This window comes from Eurosta solidaginis, chromosome 3 (genome assembly GCF_040869045.1).
Source record: "Eurosta solidaginis isolate ZX-2024a chromosome 3, ASM4086904v1, whole genome shotgun sequence".
Taxonomy (NCBI): domain Eukaryota; kingdom Metazoa; phylum Arthropoda; class Insecta; order Diptera; family Tephritidae; genus Eurosta; species Eurosta solidaginis.
Window position 1 is genome coordinate 265,396,402 of NC_090321.1, and position 13,920 is coordinate 265,410,321.

The following is a 13,920-nucleotide window of genomic DNA, read 5'->3' on the forward strand; positions in this document are numbered from 1 at the left end:
ATTATATGGTATTATTGAACTTCTAAAGATCATATTAAATTTAAAATTCAATTAGCCAAATTACAACAACAAAATAAAAAAATAAAAATATTTTTTGTTAAAAGATTCTTTCAATATATTTTTTTTTATATTGAGATGCAGTTTTTCGGTTTTTTATTTAAAAGGCCCGGTTTTTAGTAGTTGGTTAAGCTAAGCTTAAAATAACTTGGCTTAAACTCCAGTCAAATTTATACTTCAGTTGAACTAAAGAGCAGTTTTTCAATCACAGTTTAAGGCCGCTTTTGAGGTAGGCTTTTTTACGGTAATATTTGTTTTTTTCTACCTAGATATATTATAGATACGGCAACAGCGGATTTTTGTTTACTCAACAAAGATGGACAGAATATTTCTCCACCCTTAGAGATATATGTAAATATATATCTAGATCAGGAGTTGATATCCAACATGGTTAACTAATTATTCTTAAACCTGATAGTTCTCAAGTTGATATCTAGCATTTTTTTCCAATCACTATCTAGCCTCTGAGAACTTTTGTAAAATTTATAGTTCTGGAGTTGAGTTCCAACGTCATTTTCAAATTATTCTCCAACCTTTGAGAAAATTTTGCAGAAATGTACATTGGATATTGAGTTGATGTGGAGTTGAAAAATAAGCTTCTCCAAGGTGGTACCACCAAATCCAACAGCCTTTTCATTGTGAGAAATAAACACCTGCGTTTTAAATTCTATTTTCCTGAAAATGCTCTAGTATTGGAGTCTTACATTTGAGACCAATTAGAAACCATATTTGAGTACAAGTAAGGAACTATAGTTTTTTCAACTTAAGTAATGGCAGTTTTTGTTTGAAAAAAAAAAATTCTTTGCTGAAAACGCTATCTATGATTCTCAAATTGAGCCACTGTTTCAAACAACTCTTGAAAATTTAGAAGTATGCTAGTTATCAGGATGAACTCTAAAGATAATCAAGTCCAAATTCTTGTTGGGTATATTACACGCTATTACGAACGAACGTAAATAACTGATAGGTTAACTAGAGTTTAACCCAGCCAGATCAGACGCTTGAGCTCAGCTTAAACTTCAGTTAAAATTGACCGCAAAACTGTAGAGTTTTTTAAGCATAATTTAACTACAAACTGAATTGTATCGGAACTGAAAAGCCCGGCCTTAGTTTCTCAAATATCAAAGTCTGCGTTTCATGATTTTCGAGCCAGTCCGCTGTTCATTTTTAAGGTATTTACTTTGTATAGTATCGGTGAACATATACATACTGGAAAGAGAATCTAGCATTTTAGTATGATCTACATATATTGTATGGGTCACGTTGATATCTCTCAACACAAATTTTTTAGGGTTCGCTTTTCTGTGGCCCAAATTACAATAAACAACTTTTATTTCACAAAACAAATTGCGTGCTGTTTTGAATAAATCATTATTTTTATATTACGATCATTTTTTCAAGTCGACTCAAATAAAAGTCACATATCACACAAATAGTTATGTATGTATTAATGTGTTGTCCTAACTTGAATTCCATACGAATATGCAACCAATCTCAATGGAAAGCTGAATAATTGACACATTCATCATCGTCACAAATTCATAATCTCACCTTTTTTCTCATACAAATTTTAACACAATTTAAATTCATTTTGAAATTTTTTCACACCAATACATACATACCAATATATAAAGAAGCGTCGTAGTTGCGGCCGGTCAATAGCCAACAACAATCGACAATAACGTTATTCACACCACATCACTCCCTCAATTGCAACAATACGATCTTTTGTATAAAAAACATAAAATCTTAATAACAATTACAAACGACAGTATAATGAGCATCTATCAGCATTGTCATTTAAGCTACACATCATATCGTCATACATATGTACGAGTCTACAAGATATGATGAGATATGAAAGCCAAAGCTCAGAGGTTTGCACCGAGACCCAGTTAAGCAGTTGCTCTAACATTTATCACGTTGTTGTACAATTGTATTCATTTCAAATCGGACAAAGCAAATGAGGATATCACAGATGGAATTTTGAAATGAATAAACGCATGTACAGACATAAATATTTATGTACTTTTATATTAACACATTTTTTTTGTGCCTACAAATATTCCCAATCGTTTACCAATCTCGTGCGTGTAATCCTACTTAATGCTACGTGATCGCAATCAATGAAATTTGTGTCCAAACCTTTAATATTACAATTTGTTAAATACAGACGCCCAAGGCGTAGTAAAACTTCGATCAAGAAGGGTGTCAGCGGTGATAGACGAAGGAACATTCCCAAGGCAGTCGGGTCTATGTACCGCAGAGAGTCGATTTCTTTCCACAGGAAAAATTTAGACTTCCTGATGAAGTTGCCAAATTGCGCCGAAACGCATAGAAGAAAATAAACTTTTGTTTTGTTCAAATATTGGCCTAAAAGCTCCAAAAAATAACCCATCTACAATTTTAGAACCTAGCCCCAATGAAGATAATTAACATCCAAATTTAGTTTGTTACCTGCCTTTCACGAATTGTCATTCTTGAACCAGTTCCTTGCAGCTGGACTGCTACATGCTCTATTTTGGTATGAGAAGTTGTTGCTCCTAGCCCTGGTTCTAGAAAATGTATCTGCTTGGTCCGCCTGAACTGATTACATTACATAATCTATTAAAAAACGCTGATTACCTTTCGACACTCTTAAGAAGAGATATAAGTTTTACCGAATTTTCGTTGGTTTATGACTTTACCTTCCTACATATTTTGTAGTAGAATTATACACAGTTTTTCTACGACCGTGGATTTGAATCCCATCCTCAAAAAAAAAAAACATTACCTATTTTTTATACTTCCCTAGAAAATGCGGTTACTGACAACAAAAATTGTTGCAAATTATTTTCACCAACTATTTTCATGTATTCAGGCATGAAAAAGTAAAACAAGAGCAAGCGTCATTAAAATTTTACCATTTTCTTAATTTTTGGCAAAACAGACTCATTTTAGTAAAAATTTTATAATTAAAACCGACCAACAAAGATGACAAAGTTTTTCCCAAAATTTTACATATCCGAATGACTTGCTAAGGCTAAACTATCATTGATTTGTTCTAGACCATGATTATGTTCACTCCGTAGCCGCCAAAAACTAAGAACTGAACGGCAACATTAAAAAATCAATCTAGACAACAAGCCGAAAAGTTTTAGTTACGCTTTTTTCTTTTTAAAATTTTTAATAAGTTGTAAGTAGCAACACTCATGCCTGTCAATCGTTTTCAACATATGTGACATATGATGGGCCTGAATATGTCGAGCTTGCATCTAAAAGTGGCGGCATAGCTGAAATTTCTTTAACACCACCTGGTGAAGAAAATCGTCTTCTCCGCATGTTATGTATTTACTCATTTATTAACAAATCAAGTGTTTTATTTGAATATAAGAGCTATTGTACTAATTTGAGTTGTTGGAGAAAGTTTAAAGTTTTTGTCAAGACTAAATGTTAGTCGCAAGTTTAAGTTGGCTGATCACTGCAGCGTCTTCCAACCGGAAGTTACTGCGATTAAGGATGAGGAGTATGAAATGTTATCCAGTGTTACTACGGTTAGGAACTTTAGCAACTACTCGGATCGCCAAGTAGATATCAAGGCCTTGAGTTCAATTAAAGTGCGATCGAGGGTGGTCTGGGATTGCTTGAACTCGCGTACGATTGCATCAAACTATTTAATAATTAAGATTATTTGAAATCGGTAAAATTGAACCTGATGAAGATGCTTGTAGGGGTTTCGGGATTTCGCAGTCCACTTGTGGTCTGCTCTCAATATACTGGAAGCCACATCCTGCTGCACCTGTTTGGAGGATGATGAGGCCTAATCATCGAGTCACTTTATACTTGATAACCCAGCTTTTTCCAGAACTAGGTGAAAGTACTTCGGTCGCGAGTCATTTGGATCTCCGGAGGATTTATCCAAGGTTGTGATCGGTCTCATTCGAAACTATATCATTGCTACGCAACAACTCCTTTCGTCACCGTTATTTTATGCGTATCACAAAGGATCTTCATGCTGTCCCTACCAGCACAGCCGTCACCTCACATAACCTAAGTGGATATACAACAGTTACTGTCTTAAAAACTATGTTCTTACTAGATTTCATTAAAATTGCTCGACGTTTGGAAGCCCTATGGCATTAAAAAAAAGTGTTTCCAATTTGAAACCAGTTTTTCGAAACAGAGTAGCCCCATCGGTTTGGTAAACACGCGGAGTATATTTCTACTATGAATAGCATCTCATTGAAAATTCATCTGCCTTGACCTTCGGAGTCGGTATAAAAAATATGTGGTTTACGTCGCTCCAATTTGTAGGAAAAACTTTTCTACTTCCCAAATAATTGTCAAACAGCTAAACTTTCTTCAGGAAGTTTCTAAGGTGATCTATTTTCACCTTTTCGACTACGTAATAAATCTCACGTTTCGACCACATCGTACATTTTTCGAATCGGGCATATATAGCGATGGTTTCGGCGTCCGCTTAGGATCCTTTAGGATCATTTTTTATTATGATATCTGGAACTTCTTTGAATATTTTTTAGGAACGTTGTTAGGGTTTCTTTTGGGATTACTTCCGGATCCTTTGAGCATTTTTTCGAAGCTTTTTAGCATTACTTCGAGACTGTTTGGAAATCATTTCGGAACCGCCTCGGGATTCTTAACGAGATATTTACGGAATATTTAGGGATCATTGTGTGTTTTATTCCAGATCACTGTAGGACTATTTCATTATAATTTATATTGATCGCTTCCTATCAGTTTTCATTTCCGGGCTGGCTAAACCTGGGTATCTTCCTGTTCTACTGCCGAGTTTTTAAGAACAACGGTAGTCTTTCGCATCGTAAATTTGTAAATAAATGCAGTACAATTTTTCAATTGTATATAATTTAGACTCTTTAACTCTTTATAAATAAAAAAAAATGTTTATGAAGAATTGCAGGTTCACTTCTAGACTGTTTCAAGATCATTTCGGAATCTCTATGAGCTATTTTCGAAATCATTTCGGGTCACATTACCTCAGAAGTGTTTACTTTCGCATAGCTTTCTTTACGAGGTTAATCCCATGGTTTTTGAGAAAATGTAAGGTCACAACTTGTATAGTATATTTTTGGGACCATGAAATCACTTTTTTGTACCATTTTGGGATCACACCAGGACTATTTCGAGAACCTTTTAGCCATTGTAGCGTCCTTTTGGGCCTATTTCGAGATTGCTTTCTAGGTCACTTCGGGAGAATTCCAGGAACGCTTCTGTCAGTTTTGGGATTATGATGTAATAAAAAGTAGTTCAGGTTTCGTCGATTTTTCTAATCATATGCAATATAAATATGATTTTCGAAAGACGGATAACAGAATGAAAGTATGAAAGAATGATTTCTAAACAACATTCGCTCTATGCTGCATAGGTCATGAGATCCTGGTTTCCGATTGGCACAATCTAGGTACCTAAGGATTTTCTTGCGGCTTTGTACTTTCGGTGTGTTAGTGGTCATATGTGTGGAGAAGAAAAGCAAACTGTCAAAATTTTTCACAAAATATTACCATTGTTGTCGGTAAGAACAAGGGTGCTATCAATTTTGTTGCGTCTTTGCAGTTAGACTCTTTCGTCCAATGTCCTCCGAATGTGGCAGAGTATCTTTGGTTGGGAAAGCGACACTCTTATACTCGTTTACAAAAATATACACATACACGTGTATGTATGTATTTCCTTTTAATTGTTCTTTTAATTCTTAGTCAACCAACGTCATTGTCATGATCACTTCGATCTATTATTGTAGCACCGGAACCAATAATATGTTGTAAGAAATATAGCACAAGCAATTGAAAATCATCTAAAAGTATCACTTAAGGCAAATGACTTACACTTGTATGCATAAACTTAAGTACTTGTAAGCAACATTAAGTCAACAGTGAGTACACTTGTCCTCATATTCATACATTATCTAGTGATTTGTTCGTCGGCACTCGTTCAGTGTTATTTGGTGTGAAAAAGTGAAAATGATTATTTTGTAAGCTTCGAATGCTTTTCCGACTTTTCGGAACACTTCTCCTCTTGCGATGGAGAAGACGAACCCGATACTCCAACCGCCGATGATGGAAAACATGTTCCGGCTCCCGACTATAGCGAAGTGAAAATGGTAATATCCCGACTAAAAAATCAGATAATGACGGAATACCCGCCGAGCTGTTCAAGCACGGATGCGAAGAGTTGATGAAGAGCATGCATCAACTCCTATGCTAAATATGGTCGGATGAGCGCATGCAGATCCAGATTGAAAGAGTAAACTTACGATGCACTCTGCCTTATCCACAAACTGCGCCAATTACCGCGGAATCGGCCTGCCTAATATCGCATGTAAGGTTCTATATGGCGTACTGTGCAAAAGACTGAAGCCCTTAGCCCTGATTGGATCTTATCAGTGCTGCTTCAGACAGAGTAAAACTACTATTGACCACATTTGCATGATGCGTCAGATCCTCATCAATTGTCACTCATCAATTTTTCGCTGACTTCAAAGCAGACTTTTACAGCGCTAAAAGGAGCTGCTTGTATGCTGCTATGTCTGAATTTAAGTTCCCTGCAAAGTTAATAAGACTCTGCCAAATGACGTTGAGCCACACCAGCAGCTTCGTACGGATTGGAAAGGACCTCTCCGTGTGTGTCTTGCGATAAATGAGGGCAAGATGAAGAAAAAATCTGCGCATTCGCACCTTGACAGCCGCGGCATTTACAACAAAAACAATGGTAGCTTAGAAATCAAACGGAGAATAGCTCTTGCCGACAAGTGCTACTTTGGACTAACTAGACAAATGAAAAGAAAAGCCCTCTCTCGACGAACAAAAATCACGTCCTACAAACCAAACATCTAACCTGTCCAGATATATGGCTGGGAATAATAATGACCTTTGCCGAGAGAAGATGAGATGGCTCTTTGAGTATTCGCGTAAAGTTCTCCGAAAAATTTATGATCCTATCCATGATGGCGAGTATCGAAGGAGGTATACTGATTATCTGTAAGAGCTTTACGAAAATACGACAATAGTTCCGCGAATAAAAACCCAAAGGCGTGATCGATCATGTTAAGTGAATAGACCAAGACAAGAAAGTGCTTCAGTCGACACCGCTGTTTGGGAGCAGAAGAAGAGGGAAGCCTCCACTGAGTTTGGAGAGGCAGGTGGAGGAAAACGTGGCTCCCTTGGTGCTACCAGCTCTTTGAAGTATATGCTGGTAAGTATCGCAATCAAAGCTGTTTTATAACTGATGAATGATTGAGCTAATCCATTTTGTAACTTTGCCGTTCTTCCGAAGGCGAAATAAGAAGTATCCCACCAATAGTAGTGGAATAGTCTAAGTTAGAAAGGGCGTTTCTGTGGATTTTGTCGTTCCTAGTTAACTGTATTGACATATATGTATGGAAGTTAGCTTGCATACATGGTGTCTGTCAAACGTGCTCTCTCAGTTATGTAGCCTTAGTACTTAGTTGAGAACCTAGGTTGTTCGATTTTCTAGAGGAGTACTTATTCATATATTTTCTGGTAATTTTAGAGGATGTACATATATGAAACTATATTAAGTTAAGTTACGACCTTTTCATTAGGCAATGTCGATATGCGCATATGTACATAGGTATGTATGTATGTATGTATAAAATGTGTCTACTGGTTACGAATATTTTTGTTACTTGTAGACGTATCCAATAATATTAACTAAATGCTTTCGTTAAATGTTTTCTCGTTTTTTTTTTTTTTTTTTTTTTACTTATTTTTTACGTTCGCGTATCCACTTATATCTACAACCTTTGTATGTGTGTGTTTAGCTACAACCAATAGCCAAACAACAACAATTTTATTGACGTAAATTTATCAGGTGCAACGGTAGTAAACTTAAGAAATGTGGAAAAAAATGGAGAAAAGTTCAAGCGTGGAAATTAGTTCCGCTTGCCGAAGAAGTTTGCAAAAACAAATAAGCAGCCAGATAAGGCATGGAAATGTCGATATTTTATAAGCACTAAGGTGTGTGCATTTACATATGTACATATGTACATACCCTGCAAGTTAAACAAAGTAGTTGTGAACTATATCGAAATGAGTATGGATATTATATTTATATATACACTGACGTACAAAACTGCAACAATAATCTAGTAAATACACCTTGTTTTTATATACTCACTCGGTTTGTTTCACTTATTTCATCCAATTAAGTGATTTAGTGTTAATTATACTCAGTTGAGCAGAGCTCACAGAATATATTAACTTTGATTGGATAACGGTTGCTAGTACAGGTATAAAGGAATCGAGATGGATATAGACTTCCATATATCAAAATCATCAGGATCGAAAAAAATTTTGATTGAGCCATGGCCGTCCGTCCGTCCGTCCATCCGTCTCTCCGTCTCTCCATTAACACGATAACTTGAGTAAATTTTGAGGTATCTTAATGAAATATGGTATGTAGGCTCCTGAGCACTCATCTCAGATCGCTTTTTAAAATGAACGATATCGAACTATAACCACGCCCACTTTTTCGATATCGAAAATTTCGAAAAACCGAAAAAGTACGATAATTCATTACCAAAAATGGATAAAGCAATGAAACTTGGTAGGTGAATTGAACTTATGACGTAGAATATAAAACTAGTAAAATTTTGGACAATGGGCGTGGCAGCGCCCACTTTTAAATGAAAGTAATTTAGAAGTTTTGCAAGCTGTAATTTGGCAGTCGTTGAAGATATCATGATGAAATTTGGCAGGAACGTTACTCTTATTACTTTATGTCTGCTTAATAAAAATTAGCAAAATCGAAGAACGACCACGCCCACTTTTTAAAAAAAATTTTTTTTTTAATTCAAATTTTAAAAGAAAAGTTAATATCTTTACAGCATATAAGTAAATTATGCCAACATTCAACTCCAGTAATGATATGGTGCAACAAAATACAAAAATAAAAGAAAATTTCAAAATGAGCGTGGCTGCGCCCTTTTTCATTTAATTTGTCTAGGATGCTTTTAATGCCATAAGTCGAACAAAAATTAACCAATCCTTGTGAAATTTGGTAGAGACTTATCTCCGAGGACGGTAACTGTTTTCTGTGAAAAAGGGCGAAATCGGTTGAAGCCACGCTCAGTTTTTATACACAATCGATCGTCTGTCCTTCCGCTCGGCCGTTAACACGATAACTTGAGCAAAAATCGATATATCTTTACTAAACTCAGTTCACGTACTTATCTGAACTCACTTTGTATTGGTGTAAAAAATGGCCGAAATCCGACTATAACCACGCCCACTTTTTCGATATCGAAAATTACGAAAAATTAAAAAAATGCCATAATTCTATACCAACTACGAATAAAGGGATGAAACATGGTAACTGGATTGGTTTATTGACGCAAAATATAACTTTGGAAAAAACTTTGTAAAATGGGTGTGACACCTACCATATTAAGTAGAAGAAAATGAAAAAGTTCTGCAGGGCGAAATAAAAAACCCTTGAAATCTTGGCAGGAATACTGTTCGTGGTATTACATATATAAATAAATAAGCGGTATCCGACAGAAGATGTTGTGGGTCACCCTGGTCCACAATTGGGTCGATATCTGGAAAACGCCTTCACATATACAACTACCACCACTCCCTTTTAAAACCCTCATTAATACCTTTAATTTGATACCCATATCGTACAAACACATTCTAGAGTCACCCCTGGTCCACGTTTATGGCGATATCTCGACAAGGCGTCCACCTATAGAACTAAGGGCCACGCCTTTTTAAAATACTCATTGACCCTTTCATTTGATACCCATATCGTATAAACAAATTCTAGAGTCACCCCTGGTCCACGTTTATGGCGATATCTCGAAAAGGCGTCCACATATAGAACTAAGGCCCACGCCCTCTTAAAATACTCATTAACACCTTTCATTTGATACCCATATCGTAAAAATAAATTCTAGAGTCACCCCTGGTCCACCTTTATGGCGATATCTCGAAAATACGTCCACCTATAGAGCTTAGGCCCACTCCCTTTTAAAATTATCATTAACACATTTCATTTGATACCCATATCGTACAAACAAATTCTCGAGTCAGGCCTGGTCCACCTTTATGGCGATATCCCTAAATGGCGTCCATCTACAGATCTATGGCCCACTTCCTCTAAAAATACTCTTTAATACCTTCCATTTGATACACATGTCATACAAACACATTCCAGGGTTACCCTAGGTTCCTTTTACAACATGGTGATTTCCCTTACTTTGTCTCCACAGCTCTCAACTGAGTATGTAATGTTCGGTTACACCCGAACTTAGCCTTCCTTACTTGTTTTTGGTTGTTTTGGAGTATGCTCTCAAATAATAGTGCTATAGCGTACCATTCTTTTTCGACACGTACTCAATACTTTTGATGCCCTTAGGAGGATTAGCTGAATTCGCTAACTGACGTTTCAGAAGGCTCCTTAAGTCTGCGATCGTGTTCATATCTTAATGGTGAATACTCCCTGTGTAGCAGGACCGCACAAAAGCTGAACTCTTCTGTCAAAGTCAAGGCCGAAATATATAGTGCCAAGCACATTTTCTTTTATTTTTTTAGTTCATTGCGGCTGCTGTTCAAAATCATCATATCTCAAAATATATTTCTAAAATTTCCCATTTCAGGATTTGTAACAAAAACGCTCTATATTAGGATTAGATTGACGAACGCTTTTCATTAACTCCCTCTTATGTCAAAATGCATTGAACTTATGCTCAGCTAGGGAGTTTTCCAAACACATTCTGAGAAACTCTGTATCAATTCTTACTTAACTTAACTTAATTGGTGCTTAACCATTTAAACAGTTATGGCCGTCCAACAAGGCGCGTCAGTCGTTCCTACTCTCTGCCAATTTATCAACTCACGAAATATTTATTAGAAAATTAAATATTTCCCCCAAAACCTGTTACCATTTACAAATTTATTATCATTACTAACACACTACTAAAGGTACTTTTCTACTACAATTTTCGCTGTAGGGGATTGAATTAGTCCCCGTTTTCCTTACTTCATAAAAGCAACCCATCCAGATTTTTAAATTTGGGAGTGTCAAAGCTCTGTCAACATTGGAGAACAAACCTCTACTAATTGAATCATGATGTTTTCCCATGTTGTTAGCATTATATAACAAAGGCCGTATTAGATATTATTGTCACAGCTTTGCGCGTCAGGTTTTCAGCAATCTGTCAATTAAAGAGTTGCTAGCTCTACCAATAAATTGAGTAGAATGAACCAACCTAATACTGTTTTCACACACACGGCTTATTGAATAATAAAGGCAGTTTTCTATATTAAGACGCTTATTGAGCTCAATCTTCCCTACAAAATTCGAATCTATAATTATTTCATTAGTAGCTAATCGAATGCCTAATGAAGTCAAAAGCACAATGCAACTCTGTTGGCAGCGTTCCGCTTCTTAGGTTTTGGTGTGTTCAGTGCTTAAAAATGTCATTTGTCAAAGTAAATGTCATTGTCTGCATGGCGAAACGATACAAGGTGGCCGCATCGAACAGCTGATTATAACCTTTTTTATTTGATTTGATACATCAACTACCGGCGCAGTACGATTTTGACATTTGTCCATCGAATTTACAAGTACATGGAATATTTTTTATGTTTGTAGGTATGTCACCATGCTGCCACCTTGTATCGTTCCGCCATGATTGTCTGTCATATAGCATTGTCATTTTATTCGCTTGACATTTCATCCTTCATACTAATCGAGCAGTTACTTCTGTGTGAAAGCAAAAAATTTACGATTTCATTAGAAGGTAAAATGAGATCATTAAGTTTCTGTGTGAAAACAGTATAATAGCCCTTTACTATTTAGTATAAACACATGTTTGCACACTGAAAGAAAAAGACTAGTAAAATCAACCGAAATACGGGTCAATTCAACCGAAATTTCTATCAATTTGTATCCATCGCAACTAGATGTTGAATCAACTGCGCACAAATCGTTGATTCGTAATTGACCGTTTTAGTAGTCAAATGACCAAAAAAAGTTGTTGCGACAAAAAAGAAATAATAAATGTAAGGCGCGATAACCTCCGAAGAGATCTAAGGCCGAGGTTCTCTTCCAATTTGCGTCATGCTCCTTTTTAATTTTTCCCACAAATTGGCGGGATGGGACCTACTTGTTTTATGCCGACTCCGAATGGCATCTGCGCGGCAGATGAGTTTTCACTGAGAGCTTTTCATGGCAGAAATACATTGGGAGTGCTTGCCAAACACTGGCGAGGAGCGGCGGAGCACGCTACCATCACACCACGGTGGCACTTACTAACCGAAGTTCAATTGGGCGTACATCAAATATGCTGGCACACATTAAATATTATACACTTTATTATTTTGCTTTATTAAACACACTTTCACCAAATTTTATATTTTATAACTTATTTAATTTATAGTTTTGAACTTCGCTTTGCAAATAGAAATGAAAATAGTAGTCACAAAACTGATTCTCAATTCTTTCAGTAGCAGGTCAACTCATTCTCAATTTCTTCTCTCGCATGTAGTTGGCATACTTGATTGTTTCGCACAAAACTTTTAGTATAAGTGTTTGAAATAACATTTTAAAAAGAGAACTTGTAAGTTATAGAAAAGTAAAGAATCAAATTGCAGGAAGGTAATTCACCACTGGAGTAACGTTACATGTAATTCGGCAAGTTTAATTTTCGTAACACTTTAAGTTGAAACGATTCCAAAACAACTCAAACTTTTATGTTATCGGAAACATCAACATTAAAAAAGGATGTTTTTTATTATCTTATTAGATACGTTCGCGTGAGTGAAAATTCGTAAAAATTTTAACAAAATGTTACTAACTTTGGATAAATCCTGTTTGTTCAAACAAAACTTTTGCAACAAGAGGGCGCAATTTTGCATTTCGCTTGGAGGAGAAGTTGCAAGATAGTACCCGATAAATAGGTGTCACGGTATCTCATAACTTTTACACAGTAAATTCAAAAAAGGGGTTTTTCGTTTTGTATTGATAACCAAAAAACTAGATTTTTGTTGTTTTCCCATTTTGTTTTTTTTTTCGATTTGGTGGTTTTCTTATTTTGGTGTTTTTTGTAACAAGTGGCACCATCGTCATAAGTACAAAGTAGAGAGCGCAGTGAGCGTAAAATTTTCTTTGAAATTTGCTTATGTATTGACTGTTGATCGCTGTTGAAATGACCAGTGAGATCAGTTGTTAATCAGTGTAATCAGTGTTAACAAAAAAATCAGTTAGATTGATTAGGAATCTGTCAATTTTACAGAATTTTGTTAACTTAAGAGTGAAATTTTCTGTTGTGTTGAAATGACTAAACTAATTTTTTCGCTTGACAAAGAACTCGGTCGAATTAACCGTAATTCGATCAATTTCACCGAATCTCCGTAATTTAAGAACAACAGAACACATTTGTTGATTTTACTAGCACTATTTCTTTCAGTGCATGTATCTAATAATATATTTATCAAAAAAAAAACATCTAAATAATAATTACTTGCGGCCTGCCAAATGACATGCCAGCAAATTTGGCAAAGCAAGTGAATTCAAAAATAAAATTTGAAAAACTAGAATTTAATTTCAATTATTTCGTTAAAACAAAATATTTCCACTAATGAAAATGTAATTTTTATTTCATGCATCCCACACTAAGAAAGTACCCACATGTATAAGATATAATAAATTATTTTGGTAATACACATAGAGAAGTACTATAAGCTTATTTATTTTAATGTCACCAAACAAACGAAATTCAGCGCTAACCAAATTAATCAATCTTTAACTAAAGAGATTTTTGTATTTATGCAGACATCAACACAAAAACAATTAAATGTACACACACTTTATATACAAACAGCA